The sequence below is a fragment of the Panthera pardus genome, unplaced genomic scaffold (assembly GCF_024362965.1).
Source record: "Panthera pardus isolate Hobbes unplaced genomic scaffold, ASM2436296v1 HiC_scaffold_2, whole genome shotgun sequence".
Taxonomy (NCBI): Eukaryota; Metazoa; Chordata; class Mammalia; order Carnivora; family Felidae; genus Panthera; species Panthera pardus.
The window spans coordinates 147038065-147060968 of NW_026526765.1; the positions used below are offsets into that span (position 1 = coordinate 147038065).

Genomic DNA, 22904 nt, shown 5'->3' on the forward strand with positions numbered 1-22904 from the left:
GCAGTGGCATTTTCGAGAACATTTATTACAAGGTAGTTAAATGCTACAGGCAGTCTGGGTATGAGAGGAAAAACGAAAATAAACATGCAACAATTATTTGGGAGTCCCTGAAAAGAAGGTGGCAGGTTTCTGCTTTGTTACATTTTCAAATACAAATCCAGAAAAGCCAAAGTGACCGTGCAGTCAGCATGCAGATGGGAAGGCAGAGGAGAGGGAGGCTGGGCAGGCCACACCAAAACTGGCCCTTCTAGCCCTTGGTCCACAGATCAGGCCCCGACCCAGGAAGACCCAGGTTCCCTCCCCGTAGCCCCACCCGACAGCCCACTGGCCTCAGACCCCAGGCCCAGGCCTAATCCACCCTGATGACATCTTCCTTTCTTCTTACCAGCAGGGATCCTTGGCCTAGAAAATTTGGCTGAGCACAGTCTAACAAGAACATCTACGCATGCCCAGTCCTGTGCTAGATTTGGGTGAAGGGGAAAGAATTACCCCAGAAATAGGGTCAAACATCACAGCTCCGCTATGATGGTTTAACTGTAACCTTAGAGATCCTGATTATTGTCCCTGCCTTGCACTGAGGGGACAAGCTTAGAAAAAAAAAAAAAAAAAGAAGAAGAAATTAGTCCTAAAGCCCAAATCTAGGTTTAGGAAGGTGTAATGACTGGCTCATAATCCCAAAACTAGCCAAGACTTGAGTCCCAACAAGAATAAATAAAGCATTAGCCTTTCTCTAGGAAGCAAACAAAAATCTCCCTAAAGGTAAAACAAAGCAAATCCTAAACAGGTTGAGTGACAAAATGCGATACCACCGCTAAACCTGAAGTGTTTGTTTTTTTAGGTTCAAACCTAAAAATGTAATCTTTCTCAATAAAAATAAATAAATAAATAAATAAATAAATAAATAAAAATTTAAAAGCCCTTGAAAACGGTACAGCAAGCAAATACAACTGTTATTTTTTTTAATATTTATTTACTTTTGGGAGAGCGCAAGGGAGGGGAAGAGAGGGGGGACAGAGGATCTGAACCAGGCTCTGCACTGACTAGCTGTCTGCAGCAAGCTTGATGTGGGGCTTGAACTCACGAATGTCAAGATCATATCTTGAGCCAAAGTTGGACGCTCCACCGACTGAACCACCCAGGAGCCCCAAAACTGGGTTGTTTTTTTTTTACTTTTTATTTTAAAGTAATCTCTGTACCCAACTTGGGGCTCATTCATAACCCCAAGATCAAGAGTCCTGTGCCCTACCAACTGAGCCAGCTGGGCACCCCAAACGTATTTTTTAAATATGTATTTATTTTTTGAGAGAGAAAGAGACAGAGCGCGAGTGGGGGAAGGGCAGAGAGAGAGGGAGACACAAAATCGGAAGCATGCTCCAGGCTCTGAGCTGTCAGCACAGAGCCCGATGTGGGGCCCGAACCCACAGACGGGGGATCATGACCTGAGGTGAAGTCAAATGCTCAACTGACTGAGCCACCCAGGCACCCTTCCAAAACTGTTATTTCTAAAGAACTGCTTTCCAGGAGATAAGAATGACATCCCTAGTTTTGAGCCCCTGACCCACCGAGCCTGGAATTTTCAAAGGAGATGGGACTCCAGCCAAGTCCTGTCTGCCTCTGGCTGGAGCAGCCCAGGATCAGGAGCCCTACAAACCTCCCCCCACCCCTCAGCCCACCAGCACCGCCCCGCCCCGCCAGGCGGGCCTTGTTGCCCTGAGCTACTACTGCTTGCAGAGTCAAGGCAAGGACCATCCACTGTCACTGAACCAGAACTCAGAAGCCGCCTGCAGATGCGGATACTGGCGTAAGAGGGACCTCAACTCACTGCCCACCCCCACCCCCCACCCACGCACCACAGCGTACTTTCGCATACTATTACAGATTTCAGATTTTACATGGAAAAAGAATCCAGCCTTCTCGTTTAAGCCAATTTGTGTGAGACCCTCTCATCTGTTTTTATCATTGCTAGACAGGCTAGAAGCCATACTAATTTCCTTTTTTTAAACAAAAGCATTTAAAGCTAAAAGCCAATTCGTTTTAACAACCCTCGATCACATCTGGGCGGCTCTCCTGAAAGGGAGGGAGGCTTTATCAAATACTGATAGGAAACACAATGACTTCTGAACTGCTCTTATCGTAAAATAAAAAACTAAACAGGAAACTATTGGGGGGGGCGCTTTACTGTTAATGCTAGTAGGTGGGGTCATAAAATACTGGGATTGAGTTTTTGTTTGATCACTTATCCTAACTCCTTTTATGCCTGTGTTTCTCTGGATTATACAGTGAATCTGCAGTTTTACCGGCTACCCTCTAGCTTACCGCCCCCCCCCCCCCACCGCCACTCCAGGCCCCGAACTTTCTGTGGGTTTGAAATGCCACTATCAGGAACACAAAGTGAAATGTTTGAATTAGAAACCCAATCCCACAATCTTTATTTCCCTGTTTTTTTTTTTTCATTCTGCATTCAAGAAAATATTCCTTTGTGCCCAGGTTTGTAAAAAAAAAAACAAAAAAAAAGATTTAAAAGCCACAACTTTTTTACATTCAATTATCTGGCAGCACCTCTAGCATCTGCAAACAATATGGTCCTGGTTTTACATATGCAAACAAGTCCTGACTCCTAAAGTAAATAAAGGATGAGTTTCTGAGAAAAAAGTCCCTGAGACTTTGGGAGCCTTTCCCTCCAAGAGTAAGGAGGAGGAGAACTTGAAGTTGCCTGGTGGGGGGGGGGGGGGGGGGTAGGAGGGGTGTAGCGAGCACTGTGGAGAAAATTACTCCAGGAAAATCATGGTTCTCAGAAAAGCATTACACAATTAGATGATAAATTTATTAATGACGTGTGGGAGCACTAGTCTGGGCCACTTGGCCAGATGTTTGGTCATAGCCTCCAACGGTCGCATTTTGATGAAATATAAGTTAACATACAAAAAAAGGACAGAATGATTTATTTCTGTAAAATGATACAAATAAAGCCACAGAGACATTCCTATCCTCTTGGACAGAGGATTCCTGCTCTAGGGGATATATCTTGAGAAAATAAAAATCAGCAGAAGCAAAGAATGATACCCATGAAGTTGCACCCCAAAACAGTGGGAGTGGTTTAGAAGGGTGGCGAAGCCCCTGATAAAACTGCCCTATTTCATTTAGTATCATTATGAACACTATGTGGCAAAAAGGGGGAGAAATGTTTATGAGACCATCAATAAAAGGTCTACATCTGTATGAAAATTCAGGCACTGGGTGACAGCAGCTACCAAAATATGAACCCCCTTGGGTGTACAGAGTATGGTGATTTACTTCTTTTAGAAGCCCCTCCTGTGGGGGCGCCTGGGTGGCTCAGTCAGTTAAGCATCCAACTTCAGCTCAGGTCATGATCTCCAGGCTTGTGACTTTGAGCCCCGCATCAGGCTATTTGGTGACAACTTTGGATCCTCTTTCTCTCTCTCTCCCCCCCACCCCCCACGCTCTCTCTCTCAAAAACAAATGGAGGAGGGGCACCTGGGTGGCTGTCGGTTAAGCGTCCGACTTCAGCTCAGGTCACTATCTCGCGGTCCATGAGTTCGAGCCCCGCGTCGGGCTCTGGGCTGATGGCTCAGAGCCTGGAGCCTGCTTCCGATTCTGTGCCTCCCTCTCTCTCTGCCCCTACCCCATTCATGCTCTGTCTCTCTCTGTCTCAAAAATAAATAAATGTTAAAAAATAAAAATAAAAAACAAATGGAGGAGATGGTATATTTGAAAGTTGTTAAGAAAATAGATCCTAAAAGTTCTCATCACAAAGAAAAAACACTTTTTTTTTTGTAACTATATGAGATGATGGATGTTTACCAAAGTTATGGTGGTAATCATTTCACAAACCATGTAAGTTAAGAGTCGTTGTGCTATATAACCTTAAGCTTATACTGTATTATATATATACCATATATCAATTATATCTCAATAAAATTATATCTCAATGAAAAAAAAAACAAATGGAGAAGGAGAAGGAGGAGAAGAAGAAGAAATCCTTCCTGTGTTCTAATACCATTTTTTTAGTTAAAAAAAAAATTCTGGAAGTATGTAAGAACCAAAATGAAGCCCTACGGCCTCCCCACAGAGGACAATTTGTGAATGACAGGTGATTCCATCCTCCCTGGGACACGAACTCCCAGGACGCAACAGAGGACCCTCTCTGTGCAAGGCACAAATCCTCTGCCCTCCTCCCACCCCCACAGGGAAGAGCCCCTGCGTGCATTCTCACTACCACCATCAACCCAAGAGGGCAGCATTTTCTGGCCTCTGACATTCTTTTTTTTTTTTTCATGCCTTGGCATGATGATGAGGAAGATAACAAATAGCAAGTATTATTACTGAGGACACTGATTACTTGATGGGGACCAGGCACTGTGCCCACAACTGTTATCCCATCTAGCCCTGCTAATACCCGCCATGAGGCTGGGACTATTATTACACCCATTTACAGATGAGAAAACTGAGACCACAGAGGGCAATATAAGCGCCAGGATGGGATCTCAATCCTGGTAGCAACCAGCTCCAATCACAAAGCAAGACAACCTCTGCTTACAAGCAATGTTCATAACTAACAACAAACAAACAGTTGCTACCCACAGTCAGGCCTTACAAAACTAAAAGGACAGAAATCAGATCTGGGGTTGCCAAAGGTTGGAGAGTGAGGAAGAAGTACAATGAGAAGATTGTTGGGTAACGAGACTGTTCTGTAAGACACTGAGGTGCTGGACCCATGACTCTACACATTTGTAAAAACCTTTAAGACTGTACGTCACAAAGAGTGAACTTTAATGGATGCAATTAAAAAAAAATCAACCAGGATATCAGAGAATCCCTGGATGAAATGTGGGCTGTGACAAGTGAATCCAACTATGTTAAAACTGTGTGACAGCAGCACTTGGGTGGCTCAGTCGGTTAAGTGTCTGACTCTTGATTTTGGTTCAGGTCATCATCTCACGGTTTGTGAGTTTGAGCTCCACGTCAGGCTCTGAACTAACACGCAGAGCCTGCTTGGGATTCTCTCTCTCTCTGCCCCTCCCCTGCTTGTGCTCACACTCCCTCCCTCTCTCTCTCTCTCTCTCAAAAATAAACTAACTTAAAAAAAGCTGTATGACATAACTCACTGAAAGTGTTAGGAAAAAACATGTAGCTGACCAACATGCAAAATAGCATCTTGATCGAGAACTATAAGGCTGGACACAAAAGGAACTGTCTGGAAATGCTGTACTCCAGTAGGTAAAGTTGGTTCTCATAGGGGTACAGGTCAGCAATTTTGAAACTACTTTACAGACATTAGCAACAAACAAGTGAGTAAATAAACTATTGGTAATGAGAGCTGGGCTTCTCGTTGTCCAAAGAGAAGTTATAAATACACAAAGTGGGAAAGACAGAATGAACCATCTTGTGCTGAATTAATCAGAGACATCACTATGAGGTCACATCTAATGCCTACAGGAAGATACATACAGAAATATTCATAGGTATGTGTACAGAGGGGAGCGAATATTCACACATATATACTATAGATGTCTGCAGAGAAAACCTATAATCAATGATACCTTGGAAACATCAAGCACACCCAGCACCCAAATCTTGGTTTCTAAATACCATTCTCTAAGAAAAGGAACCAGGGCTCATTGGAGATATGGCTGATTCTAGGCCCAGGGCAGGAAATACACAAGATGAACCTGGAGTGCCTCGTAGTGGCAGAAAGAAGGGAGGTCCTTTTTGAAAAAAGGAAGGGAGGGAAGAGTATGTCAAAGAAACACAAAACCTACCCAAAAAGGCTCAAAATGGCCAAAGCTGGAATAATTTTGGCAACAAGATAAAAATAATGCCGTATTGGATTATAACCCAAAGAATAAGTTAGAAACCCATAAGTTATATACTGATACAAATGACTGAATAAATAGGTGGGGAGAAGAGACAACTCTTTTCCCTACAGAAGAATGCCCAATAATATATGTAGATACAGCCCTCTCCGAGATGTGGAGCTAAGTTCCACCCTCCTTGAGTGAGGGTTAGACTTCCTCACTTCCTAAAGGCAGAGAAAGGAAGATAGTGACTTTATAATGTAAAATCTGGCAGACACAACTTTAATCAAGTGATCAAGGTTAATGGCACCAGTGATAGGTCATGTGACATCATGGACCCGACATGATGCCAGGACAATGGCAATCTACCTTGATGCTGTTCTTCCCAAGCCCGCATAACCTACTTTAATCATAAGAGTGGCCCAAACTGAAGACCATTCGACAAAATACCTGACCAGTATGTCCAAAAATTGTCAAGGTCATGAAAAACATGGAAAGACTGAGAAAATGCTATAGGTCAGGAAGACATAACAATGAAATGCAATGTGGTGCCTTGGATGGGATTCTGGAGTAGGAATGGGACATTAGAGGAAGAACTAGGGTGATCTGAAAAAAAGTCTGTCATTCACTTTTTAAAGATGGGTAAAAAATAAATCACAAAGTCACTTAAGACCAACTAAGATACAGCTTTGTTATTTTCAAAATCACATGTATTTTTTAAATTGAGGTGAAATTCACATCGCATAAAATTAAGTGAACAACTTTAATTTTTTTTTAGTTTATTTATTTATTTCGAGAGGGGGCATTAGGAGGGGAGAGTAAGAGAGAGAAGGCGGGGAGAGAGAGAGAATCCTAAGCAGGCTCTACACTGTCAGCACAGAGCCAGATTTGGGGCTCGAACCTACAAACCGCCAAGATCATGATCTGAGCCGAAACCAAGAATCAGATGCTTAACTGACTGAACCACCTGAGCACCCCCCTTTACCTATTTTTAAATCAGGTTGTCTTTTTGTTGCTGAGTTGTAAGAGTTCTTTATATTTTCTGGATACTACATTCTTAACAGATATATATGATTTCCCAAATATTTTCTCATATGCCAGATCTATTATTGATCAAAATTCTAATCATCTCCAACCAAGGTATAATATAGGTATATTAAAAGCATCTTAAAAATTGGAGGTGGTGAAGCAGGCGCCTGGGTGGCTCGGTCGGTTGAGCGTCCAACTTCGGCTCAGGTCATGATCTCACCTTTCATGGGTTTGAGCCCTGCATCAGGCTCTGGGCTGACAGCTAGGAGCCTGGAGCCTGCTTCAGATTCTGTGCCTCCCTCTCTCTCTCTGCCCCTCACTAGCTCATGCTCTCTCTCTCTCTCTCTCTGTTTCTCTGAAAAATATATAAACATTAGAAATTTAAAAAAAATTAGAGGTGGTGGGAATGGACTCATGGCTTCATGCTGGTCCTCACAGAGGTCTTTGTTGAAATCTTGCTAGATTAACAGTGGGATATTGTTACTAAGGAATTCGACCTGGTCCTTTTTAGTTAATAGCAATTGCATTAGTTTGCAATTGCTGCGTAACAAATTGTCACAAAATCCGTGGCTTAAAACAATACACATTTACTATGCTTTCTGTGGTCAAAGGTCTGAACACAGACAAGTTTGCTTCCCTGCTCATGGTCTCTTGAGGCTGAAATCAATGCATCAGCTGGGTGTTTCTTTCTAGACCTCTGGATCCCCTTTAAAACTTATGTGGTTCCTTGTGGTCTACAAGCCCCATTCTCTTGCTGGCTGCTAGCCAGGGGCCACTCTCAGCATCTAGAGGCCACTCAGAGTTCCTTGACATGTGCCCCCTCCACACATGCTCTCATGCTTCAGATCCCTCTGACTTCAGGAAGGACCCAGTCCCTTCTAAGGCCTCACCTGCTTATGTCAGGCCCACCAAAGATAAGATTTGTAATGAACTCAGCCAACTCATTGGCAACTCAAAGGAGTGATACCATCATAATCACTGGGGAGGGAATTATACAAAGTGTGTACAACAAGGGGTGGGAATCCTGAGGGCTGTCCTAGAACTCTGCCTGCTACAGTAAGTTATCACAGTTTATTTCTTACTTTGGACAAATGTATTACAGTTATGTACATATGTAACTACATTTTTCATTTTTTCAAAAAATTTTTATTAATGTTTATTCTTTTTGAGAGAGACAGTGTGAGCAGGGGAGAGACAGAGAGAGAGGAAGACACAAAATCCGAATCAGGCTCCAAGCTCTGAGCTGTCAGCACAGAGCCGGACGCGGGGCTCAAACCCATGAACCATGAGATCATGACCTGAGCCTAAGTCAGATGCTTAACCACCCAGGCACCCCTATATTTTTCTTTTATTATGTTTATTTATTTTTGAGAGAGAGAGAGAGAGAGCGAGAGAAAGAGCGAGCGAGCTCACAAGCAGGAGGTAGGCAGAAAGAGGGAGACAGAAGATCTGAGGCAGGCTGCATGCTGACCCCGGAGAGCCTGAAATGGGGATCGAACTCACAACCCAAGTCCAAGTCAGATGCTCAATTGACTTAGCCACCCAGGCACCCCTGTAACTATGTTTTTCTATAAATCTAGAATTATTCCAAAACATTTTAAAGGCCACATCATGGGGGCGCCTGGGTGGCGCAGTCGGTTAAGCGTCCGACTTCAGCCAGGTCACGATCTCGCGGTCCGTGAGTTCGAGCCCCGCATCAGGCTCTGGGCTGATGGCTCGGAGCCTGGAGCCTGTTTCCGATTCTGTGTCTCCCTCTCTCTCTGCCCCTCCCCCGTTCATGCTCTGTCTCTCTCTGTCCCAGAAATAAATAAAAAACGTTGAAAAAAAATTTAAAGGCCACATCATGGATTTCTACTTCTAGGCAAGATACAGGAGCAATGACTATATTTATCCCCCTGCATAAAATAACACCACCAAAAACTCAAAAACCACCACAACAAATTCTGCAAATAAAATACATGAAACAGAGGTTTTGAGGATACCGATACCAAGCAGGAAAGGAGAGTGATCTCAGACAGAGAACAACTGCTCTTGCTTCCTGCCTGGGGAGAGTTTCCAGGCTGGGCACAGGGAAGGGGGAATCACACATGAAGCCTGGCAGCTACCCAAAGTTGAAGGATGGACCTGGAAGTCCAGGAATGCCAGGCAGTTGGGACTACAGAGCAGAGGACCCGAGAGAACCAGAGATCTGTGAGGTTCTTTGCAGATGTCCATGGAGCACTGATCAGCATGTGTAGGAGGCAATGACCAGTGGCAGGGAGAAGAACCACCCAAAAGGATGCAGGGAACAGTGACTCACTCTTACATGGGGCAGGGAAGGGTGCCCATTCCCCCAGCCAAACCAGTAAACCCTTAATTCACACTCATAAATCACTGAGTAGAGCACCAAGGAGGGTCTTTTGCCTCAGAGATAAGGAGTAATCAACCCTAGGCTAAACGTGGCTCTGGTCCCACCTCACATATCCTAAATACAAGACTCAAAGGGTCCAACTGTTTCTGAATAACTGTAACATAACAAAGCTCATGAAAATTTACAGAAATACAAAAATACTCAACCCCCAATGAGGTAAAATTCATAATGTCCAGCATACAATAAGAAATTACCAGCAGGAGGGAACACCTGGGTGGCTCAGTCGGTTTAAGCATCTGACTTCGACTGAGGTCTCGTAGCTCGTGGGTTTGAGCGCCACATCAGGCTCTGTGCTGACAGCTCAGAGCTTAGAGCCTGCTTCCCATTCTGTGTCTCCGGCTCTCTCTGCCCCTCCCCCGTGCTTGCTCACACGCGGGTGCTCACTCTCTCTCAAAAATAAGTAAACATTTTTTTAACAAATTTTAGAAAAAGAAATTACCAGCAGGAAAATAGGCCCCATAAGGGGCAGAAAAAAATTAGTTAACTGAAATGAACCCAAAACTGACATAGATGTTAGAATTATCCCACAAAGACTATAAAACAAAAATTATAACTATATGGTACATGTTCAGAGAGTTAAGCAGAGGCATCAAAGAAATCAAAATCTCTAAACTGAAATTCTAGAGTTGAAAACTACCATGTCTGAGGTGAAAAACAGAGCAGAGGGGATTAAGGACAAGATTAGACACTGAAGAAGAGAAGATTAGTGAACCTGAAGACAGCAGGAGAAATTATCCAAAATGGACAGAGAGAAAGAATTTTAAAAAAGAAAGGAAGAAAAGAAAAGAAAAGAGAAGAAAAAAGAAGAGTATCAGTGAACTCTGGGTCTCCTAATGCACATGTAAGTGGAGTCCCCAAATTGGGGGACAGAAAAAGTAGGACAGAAAAAAGTATTTGAAGAAATGATGGCCACAACATTTTTCAAAGTTTGATGAAAACTATAAACCCACAGATCCAAGAATCTCAGTGAAACTCAAGCACAATAAACACAAAAAAAATGACACCAAAGCATATCACATTTGAATTTCTTAAACCAGTGATCGTGAGAAAATGTCAAAAGCAGCCAGAGGTAAAAGGGCAAATTATGTGGATAAACAGAACTCACATTCTGTTTATGTTGCTAGTGGGAATATAAAATGATACAATGGCTTTCAACAAGAGTTGGGCAGCTTCTTGAAAAGTTAATCTCATAGGGTGCCTGCGTGGTTCACTCTGTTGAGCGTCCAACTCTCGATTTCAGCTCAGGTCATGATCTCACAGTTCCTGGGATTGAGCCCTGCCTCAGGGTCTGCACTGAAACCGCAGAGTCTGCTTGATATTCTCTCCCTCCCTCTCTCTCTCTCTGCCCCTCCCCACCTCAAAATACACAAACTTAAAAAAAAAAAAAAAGTTAATCCTACACCTATCAGATGATCAACTACTTCATTCCAAGGTACTTACACCCAAGAGACATGAAAGAGCATGTCCATACAAAGACTTGTACACAAATGTTAATAAAGCAGCTTTATTTGTAATAGCTCCAAACGAGGAACAAACCCAAATATCCATTAACAGGTGAGTGGATAAACAAATTATGGTTTATCTATATAATGAAATAACACTTGGTAATGAAAAGAATGAAATGATAATACATGCAAAACTATCAATGAATCTCTCAATAATTATACTGATTGCAGGAAACCAAATACACCCACACACAACCAAAGAGCAAATATTGTATAATTCTATTCATATAAAAATAAAAAAAAAACAAAAAAAAGACTAATCAATAACAAGAGAAATCAGCAATACCTGAGTGGCAGGTGGGAAGGGACAGAAGTCAAGGGGGCAGAGGAAGCTTTGAGGGTGATGGATATGTTCACTATCTTGACTGAAGAGATAGTTTCACATATGCACACATACGTCACAAATTATCAAACTGTAACTTTAAAATATTTGGAGTTCATTATGTGTCAAATAGACCCAAAAAACAAACTAAACTACAAAACACCTGGGCCCCGGTTCCCACAGTCGTGGCTCCCATGGGATGGTAGAGCAGGGGCCCCGGGGTCAAAGGGCATCACTTCACCCCACTGGGCTGCACGGTCCACCCCGGTCGGTGCCAGGCAAACCCCCAGCAGAGTCAAGTGAAGAGCCAGTGAGAGCACCCAGTCCAACCCAGGCATTCGGCAGGAGCTCAGAAATGTTTTCCTAAGGAACGTGGGGTTTACTCAGTGACTCCCACTGGCACACTGAGTGACCTCCAAACTGCGTAGGCACACATTTCCATAGGGGTCACTCCTGAGCCCTGAAACACGTTAGTGTGCTTCGAAAGGTTTAGTCTGTAAGCAAGATGCAATTCTTCAGAGATCTTCATTTGTGTTCCCCTTTATGATTTTTCTTTTCTTTTTTTTTAATGTTTATTTTTGAGAGAGAGAAAGAGAGAGTGAATGGGGAAGTGAAAGAGGGAAACAGAGGATCCGAAGCCAGCTCCGTACTGACAGAAGACAGCCCAATGCAGGGCTTGAACTCTCAAACCATGAGAGCATGACCTGAGCCAAAATCAATGCTCAACTGACTGAGCCACCCAGTCATGCCCCCTTGCCCCTCCATTTATGATTTTTCAAAGACCTACATCTTATCCTGTCAGAATCTGCTACGGTTCACCACACGGTTCACCATACTGGGCTGACAGAACAAAATCCCATCAGTGGCCCTGGGTAGAGAGTGGACGGTCTCCACCACAGGTTTTGACAGACTGAGGAGAGTCCTCGGGCTGTCCCTGGGCAGAGCCTCCAAGCCTTCCCACACAATGGCAGGTCTTCTCCAGTGACCCCAGGTCACCGAGCCAGGCCCTGCCACAATCCCCACACTGGGGTCACCTGCTTTTGCTGACCCTGACCTCTTGGTCTTGTCCACAGGGAATGCCTACAGTTTACCCTGGCGTGTCATCTGATTAGACAGTGTCTTGGGCTGCCTTGTGTCTTTCCAGAGTCCATATGTTGAGGTCCTAACCTTAATAGCTCAGAATGTGACTGTATTTGGAGACACAATGTTTAAAGAGGTGATTAAGGGGTGCCTGGTGGCTCAGTCAGTTAAGCTTCCCACTCTTAATTCCGGCTCAGGTTATGATCTCACAATTCACTGACAGTGCAAGAGGCTGCTTGGGATTCTCTCTCCCTCTCTCTCTCTGCCCCTCCTCCACTCATGCTCTCCCTCTCCCTCTCTCTCTCTCAAAATAAATAAACCTTAAAGAGGTGATTAAGTCAAAAGAAGGTCACTAAGGTGGGCCCTAATCCAATGTGACTGACATCCTTAATAGAAGAGGAGATTAGGACACTGACACATAGAGGGGAGACCGTGTGAGGACACAGCAAGGGCACATCCATCTGTAAGCCAAGGAGAGGCATCAGGGGAAGCCAATCCAGCCAACACCTTGACCTCTGACTTCCAGACTCCAGAACTGTGAGGAAATAAATCTCCGTGGTTTACACCCCCCTTGACTGGGGTACTTTGTAAAGGCAGCCTGAGCAGACAAAGACAGATGGGGTCTCCCCGAAAGCCCACCCCACCCCACCTGCCGCCTATGGGGATGGATGAGCAAGGAGGCATCTTGGAGCAAGGGGAGGCTCAAAGGACATGGAGGCCTGACTGCAGAGCTGAGTGAGGTGCTTTCTCCTCATGGGCCCACAGGCCATAGGAGGCATTGAGGGTTGATGGGGAAAGAACCGAACTCCACTGAGAATATCTAGGAAGTGGACAAGAAGAATGAGGAGTGGCCAGGCCTGCCCGAGGCACAGAGGAACAGGACCCAGAGAGACAAAGCATTTCCAGAAGGGCCAGGTGCTAAAGGAAGGAGACAGAAGAAGGCCCATGAAGAAATGATCACAGGACCAGCCAGCTGGGTAGAGGCATCTTCTTCCAGCTTGTTCCCTGGAAGCCAGGCCTAGGTGTGAGCCTCACGACAGGCACAAGGAGGAGGAGGAACCATCCCCAGGAAGGGCCCTGGGACTGGATGTTAATGAACAGTCCTGGCAGCCACCCACCATCAGGATAAGCAAGGCAGGGTGTGGGTAGGGGGTGACGTGACTTCTCACTCATTGTCGTAGGAAGTATCATGTCATCCTCAGGGAAAGAGTGAAGCAGACACTGTCCCCCTTTTCCTTTTATAAAAATTTTTTTAAGTTTACTTATTTTTGAAAAAGAGAGAAAGACAGCACAAACGTGCGAGCCGGAGAGGGGCAGAGAGAGAGGAAGACAGAGGATCTGACATGGGCTCTGTGCTGACAGCAGTGAACCCCATGCAGGGCTTGAACTCACAAACCGTGAAATCATGAAGTCATGAGATCATGAGATCTGAGACCAAGTCGGACGCTTACCTACTAAGCTATCCAGACACCCCTGTCACCCTTTTTCCAGAGGAGGAAGTGGAGGTTTGGAAAAGCCAACTCATTGGTCTCCAAGGCACTGCAGTCAGTTGATTTTATTTTTTAATTTTTTTACATGTTTTTATTTATTTTTGAGAGAGAGACAGAGTGTGAGCTGGGGAGGGGCAGAGAGAGAGGGAGACACAGAATCAGAAGCAGGTTCCAGGCTCTGAGCTGTCAGCACAAAGCCTGATGTGGGACTCGAACATGTGAACCATGAGATCATGACCTGGGCCAAAGTCAGATGCTCAACTGACTGAGCCACCCAGGTGTCCCAACTGCAGCCAGTTTACAGGCATCTCCAGACTCAGACCCAGATCTCACAACTCTGGAGCCCACGGCTTGAGCTGTGAGGGTCCAGTTAAAGGGGCTTTCAGGAGGACCTGAGTGGAACAACCTCTGTGGTGCATATGTGCACATGCACACCCATGTGTATGCACACATAAGCGTTCACATACACACATGCATGTGTGCACAGACATGTATGCACGCAAAGGCAGGCACTCACGTGTGTGCACACTCACATGCGTGCACCCTTGCTTTCATGTGCGTGTGTACACCCTTGTGCCCTCCAGCCCTCACAGTGGCTTGCCCTCATAGTCCACATGCTCCAGCCCAATTGCCAGGTGAACTTGCCCTTTGCTGGACTACGCTACACCACGCGGCTGAAAAGGAGACGCCATGGATGGCCATCGCCATCCCACAGAAAGGACCGTGAAATGAATGGACAGACTGCGCGTTTTGTGTGATGGCCCTACTGGGAGGCCCGAAGCAGAGGAGGTTTTATTTAAACTGTCCTCTAAAACCCCCAGAAATCACTATAATTGTTTTATGACTTGTTTCACAACTCAAAGTTGGAGGCATAGTCAGTTTTAGAAGCTGAAATTACCCATTTGAAAGCACTTCCCTTCCTTCCCGATTTTGTGGCTACATCAAAAAAAAAAAAAAAAAAAAAAAAAACTAAAGATTTTCTCATTTACCAATGTGACTTAAAGCAGATGTGTGTGGGGCCTCTAATCCATCAGGTTAATCATGAGCATTTGGGGGTGTTCGTGCCATATTGCACAACCACATGAACAGACTCATTATTTAAAACGAATTTATTAGGTGTTTGGGGCCCTTCTGCAATGAAAAATCCATATACTAATTTTCATGAATAATTACGTTTTGATTTTGGTCATCAAATGGGAAATTTTTTTGTTTAAATGAAAAAATCTCATTCTGCTTAAATGAGAAACTGGAAGGAAAAAAAAAGTGGGAATTATGAAGCCAATTCAGTCCTTGCTTTCCTTCAGGAACGAAGCCATTTCCCATCATTGACTGAGAGACTGATGTAAGTTAATACCTTTTTCACTTCTGTCTGGCCTCCCTCGGATGGTGGGATCTCAGCGTTAATTAAAAGGACCATGGGACCTCCTCTTCAATTAGCAAACAGACATACACACTCCTTCTGGATTCAGCCACAGAAAGCCTTCTAATAAGAACAGCCAGTTTCAGGATGTATATGACGTCTGGAACACTTTGGATTATATCAGCTCATTTAATCCCCACGGAAACCTTGTGAGGCAAATATTATAATCCCCTGTTTAATAGACGGGCAAACAGAGGTTTAGAAAACCAGTCATTTACCTGTAAGTAACACAGCTGGGAAATGGCAGAGCGGGGATACAACCCGGGTCTACCTAAAGTGAAAGTCTTCCCCCCCACCCTACAAATAGGTCACGTATGGAGGATGTCTACACTGGCAGAAAAAGTTGCTACTGAACCAAACTCAATTAGTGCTGCCACAGAGTTTGCCATGAGGCTGCGGAAAGGACCCAGGACTTGGGTTCAGACAAACGCTGCCACCTGAGGCCAGTCGCTACCCCTTCTGGAAGGGGTGAAGTGCCCCCCTGACAGGGGGGTGGGGACTGAGATGGGACTGTTAACAAATGTTGTAAGGGCGGGGCTCCTGGGTGGCTCAGTCGTTAAGCATCTGACTCTTGACCTTAGCTCAGGTCACGATGTCACTGTTGTGCGTGGAGCCCTGCACCCGGCTCTGTGCTGACATGTGGGGCCTGCTGGGGATTCTCTCTCTCTCTCCCTCTCTCTCTGCCCCTCCCTTGCTCTCAAGCTCTTTCTGTCTCTCAAAATAAATAAATTAATTTAAAAAAAAAGAAAAACCGTGAGGACGTACATGTGAACACTTCTGCCCAGGCTATCCACAAGAGAGGCACTCGGTCATTTCCCCTAGAGCCTCTAGGAGCACCCTGACGGGTCTTTCTTTAAAACTACATCTGCAAACCTATTTTTTTTTCTCCCAATGATTCGTGCTTAGTCCTGAAATATGTTTCCGGACATGCTGAAGGGATGTTTTCTGAGTGCCTGTGTCAACAATTAAAGATTAATCCTGATCCTCCACATGGAGAAAATCGAACGGGGAAGGAGCTGAAGGTCGTGTGTGGCCTCCAGACAGCACTCCCCAAACCGAATTACATTTGTTCACAGAATTAGAAAGAACTCACGCAGACTGAGCGCAGTACCTGGCTCGGCTAAATGCTGCTCAAGAAAGGGGTCTGCACCAAACCAAAAAAATGAGCCTAATTATCAGATGAAATCTTCAGTTTTCAAAATTGCCCTTTGCTTTCAACAACAACAAATCCAACCGAAAATTTAAAAATTCAACCGGGGCGCCCAGGTGGCTCACTCAATCAAGTGTCCAGCTCTTTTTTTTTAAAATTTTTTTTCAACGTTTTTTATTTATTTTTGGGACAGAGAGAGACAGAGCATGAACGGGGGAGGGGCAGAGAGAGAGGGAGACACAGAATCGGAAACAGGCTCCAGGCTCCGAGCCATCAGCCCAGAGCCTGACGCGGGGCTCGAACCCACGGACCGCGAGATCGTGACCTGGCTGAAGTCGGACGCTTAACCGACTGCGCCACCCAGGCGCCCCAAGTGTCCAGCTCTTGATCTCAGCTCAGGTGTTGATCTCAGGGTGCTGAGTTCAAGCCCCGAATTCGGCTCTCTGCTAGGCATGAAGCCCATTTAAAACAAACAAAAAAAATGTTTCTTTCAACCAAACGATAGATTGAATCCACTTTGCCCATCATAAAACTTGAAACATGACTTCACAAGGGTACAGGTTTGGAATACCACAGGAGGATAAATGTGGATTGCCTGGACAAATTTGGATAATCTAAAATCAAAACAAAAAGCAAAGCCCTAAAGATGTTCTTCCTTAGGCAGTTACTTACACCCTAAAGAATAACACAAGTAAGAAACTTGCCCCATGAAACCACTGGCTACACTGTATTCTGTGCCAACAAAAATGTGGGGGAGGCCTCAATTCTCTGTGTTGATAGAAAGATGCAGATTCTGGGGCGCCTGGGGGGGTCAGTGTGTTGAGCGGGGGACTCTCCATTTCAGCTCAGGTCATCATCTCATGGTTCATGTGATAGAGCCCCACGTTAGGCTGTGCGCTGAGCATGCAGCCTGCTTGAGATTCTGTCTCCCTCTGCCCCTCTTCCCCACTCATACTCTCTCTCCAAAATGAAAACAAAGGGGTGCCTGGATGGCTCAGTCAGTTGGGCGTCTGACTTTGACTCAGGTCGTGATCTCACGGTTGGTGAGTTCGAGCCCCACATCAGGCTCTGTGCTGACAGCTCAGAGCCTGGAGCCTGCTTCCGCTTCTTTGTCTCCCTCTCTCTCTGCCCCTTCCCCACTTGTGCTCTCTTTCTCTCAAAAATAGATAAACATTAAAATGAAAAAAATATATATTAAAAAAAAGAAATATGCAGATTCCATTGACAGGATCAGATGCAGTTGTGAAACATGACCATAACAATTGTGCAGCACCTAGAAAAATGTTTTTGAAGTTTTTGTTTGTTTTTTGGGAGACAGAGACAGCAAGGGTGGGGGAGGGGCAGAGAGGAGAGAGAGAGAGAGAGAGAGAGAGAGAGAGAGAGAGAGAGAATCCCAAGCAGCCTCTGCACTGTCAGCACTAGAGCCCAACATAGGGCTCAAACCCATGAAACCGGGAGATCATGACCTGAACCGAAACCAAGAGTCGGATGCTTAACCGACGGAGCCACCCCGGGGGCCCACCTGGAAAAATGTTGATACAAGACTGAAATATATACAAGCAATGTACAAATGGGACACACTCTGTGGTTAGCATTGGGTAGGTGTAAATCTGTCCCAGGATAAGGATTATGCAAAAAGTTAAATAGTTCTTGTTTCAAGGTGGTGGGATTATCAGTAACATTGATCATGTTAAATCAACATACTCTTTGGTTATTTTATTTATTTATTTTTTAAGAAAAGGAGGAAAAGGAAGGGTAGCCAAGTTGGCAAGCTGTTTCTCTACAATGGGTATAACATCCTATATAAGGAAGTGGCCACAATTCAGCAGCCATGGGAGTTGGAGAGCCAAGGGGCAAAGACAAAAAGGTCTACACCTGCCCTGCAAAGAGCAGGTTTGAAAGAACTCTATTTCCCAGCAACACCTATCAATGACTCATGGTGGGAGTTAGAATTAATCAGGGAGAAGGGAGAAATGTGTAGAAAGCTGGTGAAGGAGAAAGCTACTCTGAAGGTATAGGATTATATCAAAGCCCCATGCAGCCCTGGAGGTGACAGACAGGGGATGGGGTGCCCAGATTTCACCCCCTATCTCGTGTTGAAACCTAATCCCCAATGTGATGGTATTAGGAAGTGGGGCCTTTGGGACATGATTAGGACTTAGTGCCCTTATTAAAGGGACCTCAGGGGTGTCTGGGTAGCTCAGTCAGTTGAGCATCCAACTCTTGATCTTGGCTCAGGTCATGATCTCATGGATTTGTGAGTTCAAGCCCGGTGTCAGGCTCTGTGCTGTCAGCTTGGGATTCTCTCTCTCCTCCTTTTCCTCTGCCCCTACCCACTCCCCCTCTCTCTCAATAAATAAATAAATAAATGTTAAAAAAAAAAAAAAAAGAGAGAGAGAGAGAGAGAGCTCAGAGAGCTCCCTTGTCCCTTCTGCTGTGTGAAGACACAGTGAAGACAGCCACCTGTGAACGAGGAAACAAGGGCCCCCACCAGACACTGGATCTTCCAGGGCCTTGATCTTGCACTTCCAGCCTCCAGAACTGTGAGAAAGAAATGTTTGTTTTTAAGCCACTCAGTCCACGGTATTTTGTTATGGCAGCTAGAACAGTCTGAGACAGTGGCCTTCTGACTCCTCATCCAGAGCCTTTCCTCTCCCAAACTGAGGCCCACAAAGCCACCATGGCACACAGTGCCAGACAAGGCTGTGGCAACCTCCTAGCTGATAAATCCCCTTTTTAACTTAAGCCAGTTGGAGGCAGGGTCGTGTCACACTGCCATGTGAAGGGGCAAGAATCCAAAGACATGTAGAAAGGCTGGATGAGGATGATGCTTGGTGAGGGTAAAAGGGCCATCCTGCCCTGGGGACCACGGATATAATGGCACACACTCTGGAAGGGAATTTGGGGGCCACGGTGACATATGGCTGCTGAGAAAAGCCAAGGAGACCCATGGCAGTGGGGTAAGGGAGGACAAAGAGGAGAGCTGTTGGGGCACATCTAATGGATACAGGGCTCCATACACAATTTGGGGTGTACTGATCTCCCTGTCCTCGGAACAACCTCTTCCATCTACTGCATGGTGACAGAGGTATCCTCTCCCCTGTGTAAGCTGTGATGCAGGAAAAGTTGGGAAGCAGAGACTGAAAATGCCTTCCCAGCATGGAGGCCACCCCAGCCAGTCACTCTGGGGCCAAAATGGCATCCACCGAAGGGTTAAAGACCATAAACGCCAAAGAATGGGGTTGTGCCAGAGAGAATTCATGAACACGCCAACCTTGACTTTGACTATGGCTGGAGGCAGAGCTGGAGACTGAGGGAAACTGAAATTTTGTGGCTGTGGAGTGTTCCCAAAGCAGGTATGGTTATGAAAACTGGTAGGCCAGTGGAGGACCGTTGCCCCTCACCCAAACCCTCCTCTGGGGTAACATTCTACAGCACCCACCTGACACTGTTGGTTGCTCCCCAAAACATTCCCTGTCTTCCTTCCTAACAAAACCACAATTCTCTAATAGTGGCAATGTGCCCAGCCTGTGCCCGGGGAGAAATCAAGATTGGCCGAAGCTGAGGTGCCTGGGAGGCTCAGTCGTTTAAGCGTCTGACTCTTGATTTCGGCTCAAATCATGATCTCATTCATGAGTTCGAGCCCCACATCAGGCTCTGGGCTGATGGTGCTGAGCCTGCTTGGGATTGTTTCTCTCTGCCCCTGCCAACAGGCTCTCTCAAATAAACTTAAAAAAAAAAAAAAAAAAAAAAAAAGATTGGCCACTCCTGTGGCAACCCCATTACCCTTGCCAGTAAAAGGATGATGGCAGTCATGGGCCTTGGCTCTGGTTGGTGGCCACACTGGAAGTCTTCTGAGAGGTACTGGGAGCTTCCCTGCTCTGACTCAAAAGAGAAAGCCTACTGAGAAGATGACTCTTTTTCCTGCTCCCTTCTCTTCTACCTTGGTTACTGTTGTGTGAAGACATATGGTTGGAGCTGCAGCAGCCATCTTGACACCATGAGGAAAAGCCAAGACAATGAATGGCAAACACTGACCTGGCCCCAACTGGTGGCCAAGTCATCGAACTAACTCGGGAACTAACTTCTGGGCATCTCTGGTTATGCAAGGTAATCCAATGACCGAGTTTTTTAAGCGACCACCCTCAAATATTCTGTTACCATCAAGAAGCACACTTACGGACTAACACTTTCCTCTCTATTATTTGCTTGTCAATACAGAGGTTGTTGTGACCCTTAGAAACGAGGGAGCTGAGGGGCGCCTAGGTGGCTCAGTCGGTTAAGTGTGTGACTTGGGCGCAGGTCATGATCTCATGGTTCGTGAGTTCAAGCCCTGCATCAGACTCTGTGCTGACAGCTCAGAGCCTGAAACCTGCTTTGGATTCTGTCTCCCTCTCTCTCTCAAAACTAAACGTTAAAAAAAGTTTAAAAAAGAAAAGAGGGAGTGGCCACCCAGGAAGATGCAGAGGTTAGAGGACACAGCTAGTAAAATGGCACGACTGAAACTCTTCTCTGCCTGCTGGTATCATTCAGTTTACAGACTGCCCAACTTCAGGAGCTGTGCCGCAAATCTTCAAAACCAGAACGTCGAGGTCGGATTCAAACATTTCCAAAATATGTTTGCGAAAGAAATGCCCCCGACAGTTGGCTCGCTCTAAGCACGTTGCTGTTTTATAAAGTTCTCCCAAATTGTTCCCCCACCTCCACCAGAAAGAAAAAGAATGAATAGAGAAAGTGAGCCTGCCAGGAAGTCACTGGAAAGAAATTTTTGAGTTTGAGAGCCAGGAAATGTCAAGGAAACAAACGTAGCTATGATGGGACTCTTCATCTCCTGTTGTGCTAGGGGATTAAAAAACTGGATCTTTATTCAAGTGTGCCCCACAGAGCGGTCCCGACAAAGTGACAGGCTGCCGCAGAGGCCGAAAAAGCTACATGTGATTCTGGGTTTTACGGTAATTTAACCAATCCGTATAGTCGTTGATGGTAGGAAAGGAAATTGAATTTTACCCAGAGTCTCTGGGTTTTTCTTGTTTTCAAACTGATTGGTCTGGACAATGGAGGACCGGGAGCCAACAATAAATCCATTGTAAGCTGGAAATGGTCTCCTCTGAATACAACTAAATATTTCTTTAATCCTTCCATTAGATTTGTTACTGTAGTATGAAAGCTATTTTATTTACTCTAAAATTCAGGCTGTTGTAATGCTGTAATTATAGGTGTAACCAATGGGAGATGGGTGACTTAGACAGCCCATTTAAGGCACATTTAATAGCATAATATCAGATGCTTGTTTTCCATTGAATATCTTTGGGTCATAATGAAGATACTATCGTTAATGACTTTTATGTTCTGAAAACCATTTCTTTCATTTTGTACCATGGGAAGGCTCTTTAATAATCCCATGTTAACATGAATATTCCCTTTTTTGCAGCTTCTGCATCTACATTATCAGGCACATCAGCCAGTCCCAACAAAGTTATGTCACAGCTCTGTTCCCAAGGGAACAAAGACATCGGGGCGCATATTAACAGTGGCTTTTGTTGGCTTATTTTTAAATATTTTTCCCTGACATTAAAGTTGTGTGTGGTTGGCAAGGATTCCTCTTCCTCGGTTTGGATGTGGTTTCTGCCTCCGAAACTCTGAAAACAAGCTTGTTGATAAAGGATGAGCTGCAGGCACCCTCGCATACATACTGACTTCAGCACAGGCTTCACTGAAAACAAACCAGAACCAAAAACCACGTTCAAGTCCAAACGCTCTTTCCTTAAGAGATTTGCAGTTCAATATTTCTTTGTCCTTCATATCTAACGGTTCCAAAAAGTATCTTCACATCTACTTATTCATTTATGTTTATTTTTGAGAGAGAGATAGAGCGTGAGTGGGGGGAGGGGCAGAGAGAGAGGGAGACACAGAATCTGAAGCAGGCTCCAGGCTCTGAGCTGTCAGCACAGAGCCTGACGCGGGACTCGAACCCACGGACCGTGAGATCATGACCTGAGCTGAAGTCGGATGCTTAACCGACTGAGCCACCCAGGTGCCCCCACATCTATTTAAAGCCAATTACCAACTGTTCATTATGTGCCTCCCTCATCTCAGCGAGGGGGTGTAGGTGTTGCCCACCAGGCTGTGGACATTTCCCAGCTGGTGACATTTGTGAGAAGAATGGCTTTTGGCAGGAACAGACGGATATCCTAGGAAAGAGATGCCCTCCCACAGGGGACCCCCAAACAGCCAGAAGCCCAACTCCAAGTGCATTCATGCCATGGCATCTCTGACAGTCCACCAGCCAGTCTGTGCTCCAAGCACATGCACTTTAACTCAAACCTAACCAAACCAAGCATATGTTCACATACATCCTGTGCTAACGCCAGCCTGCTGAACGGTATGGCCAACTTCAAGTGCAAATCCCAGGATGTGAAATATTCCCTTTGCCTTCCTAAATCAAGAGCAGAGAGACTGAGAGAGACAGAGACCAAGAGAGATAAAGTTCTGCCCAGTAACTACTAGCCCAAGCACTACAGTCCCACCCAGGTAAAATCAGTGCCACTGGAGGGAGCGGGATGAAGCCACTGCCTTCTGTCCCCTCAGATCCTTAATCCTCAGAGTTTAGGATTTGCGAATCCACACTTTTCAGCTGGGGTTGCTTTGTCAGGACATCTGCCCTGTCCCCATTGCCATTAAC

At 45.4% G+C, this 22904-nt stretch overlaps 1 protein-coding gene across 1 annotated transcript in view; it reads right to left on the reverse strand.

The window, feature by feature from the left end:
• The window catches only part of COL23A1 (collagen type XXIII alpha 1 chain), a 355860-nt gene that overhangs the window by 330906 nt on the left and 2050 nt on the right, over positions 1-22904 (reverse strand). The window lies entirely within an intron of this gene.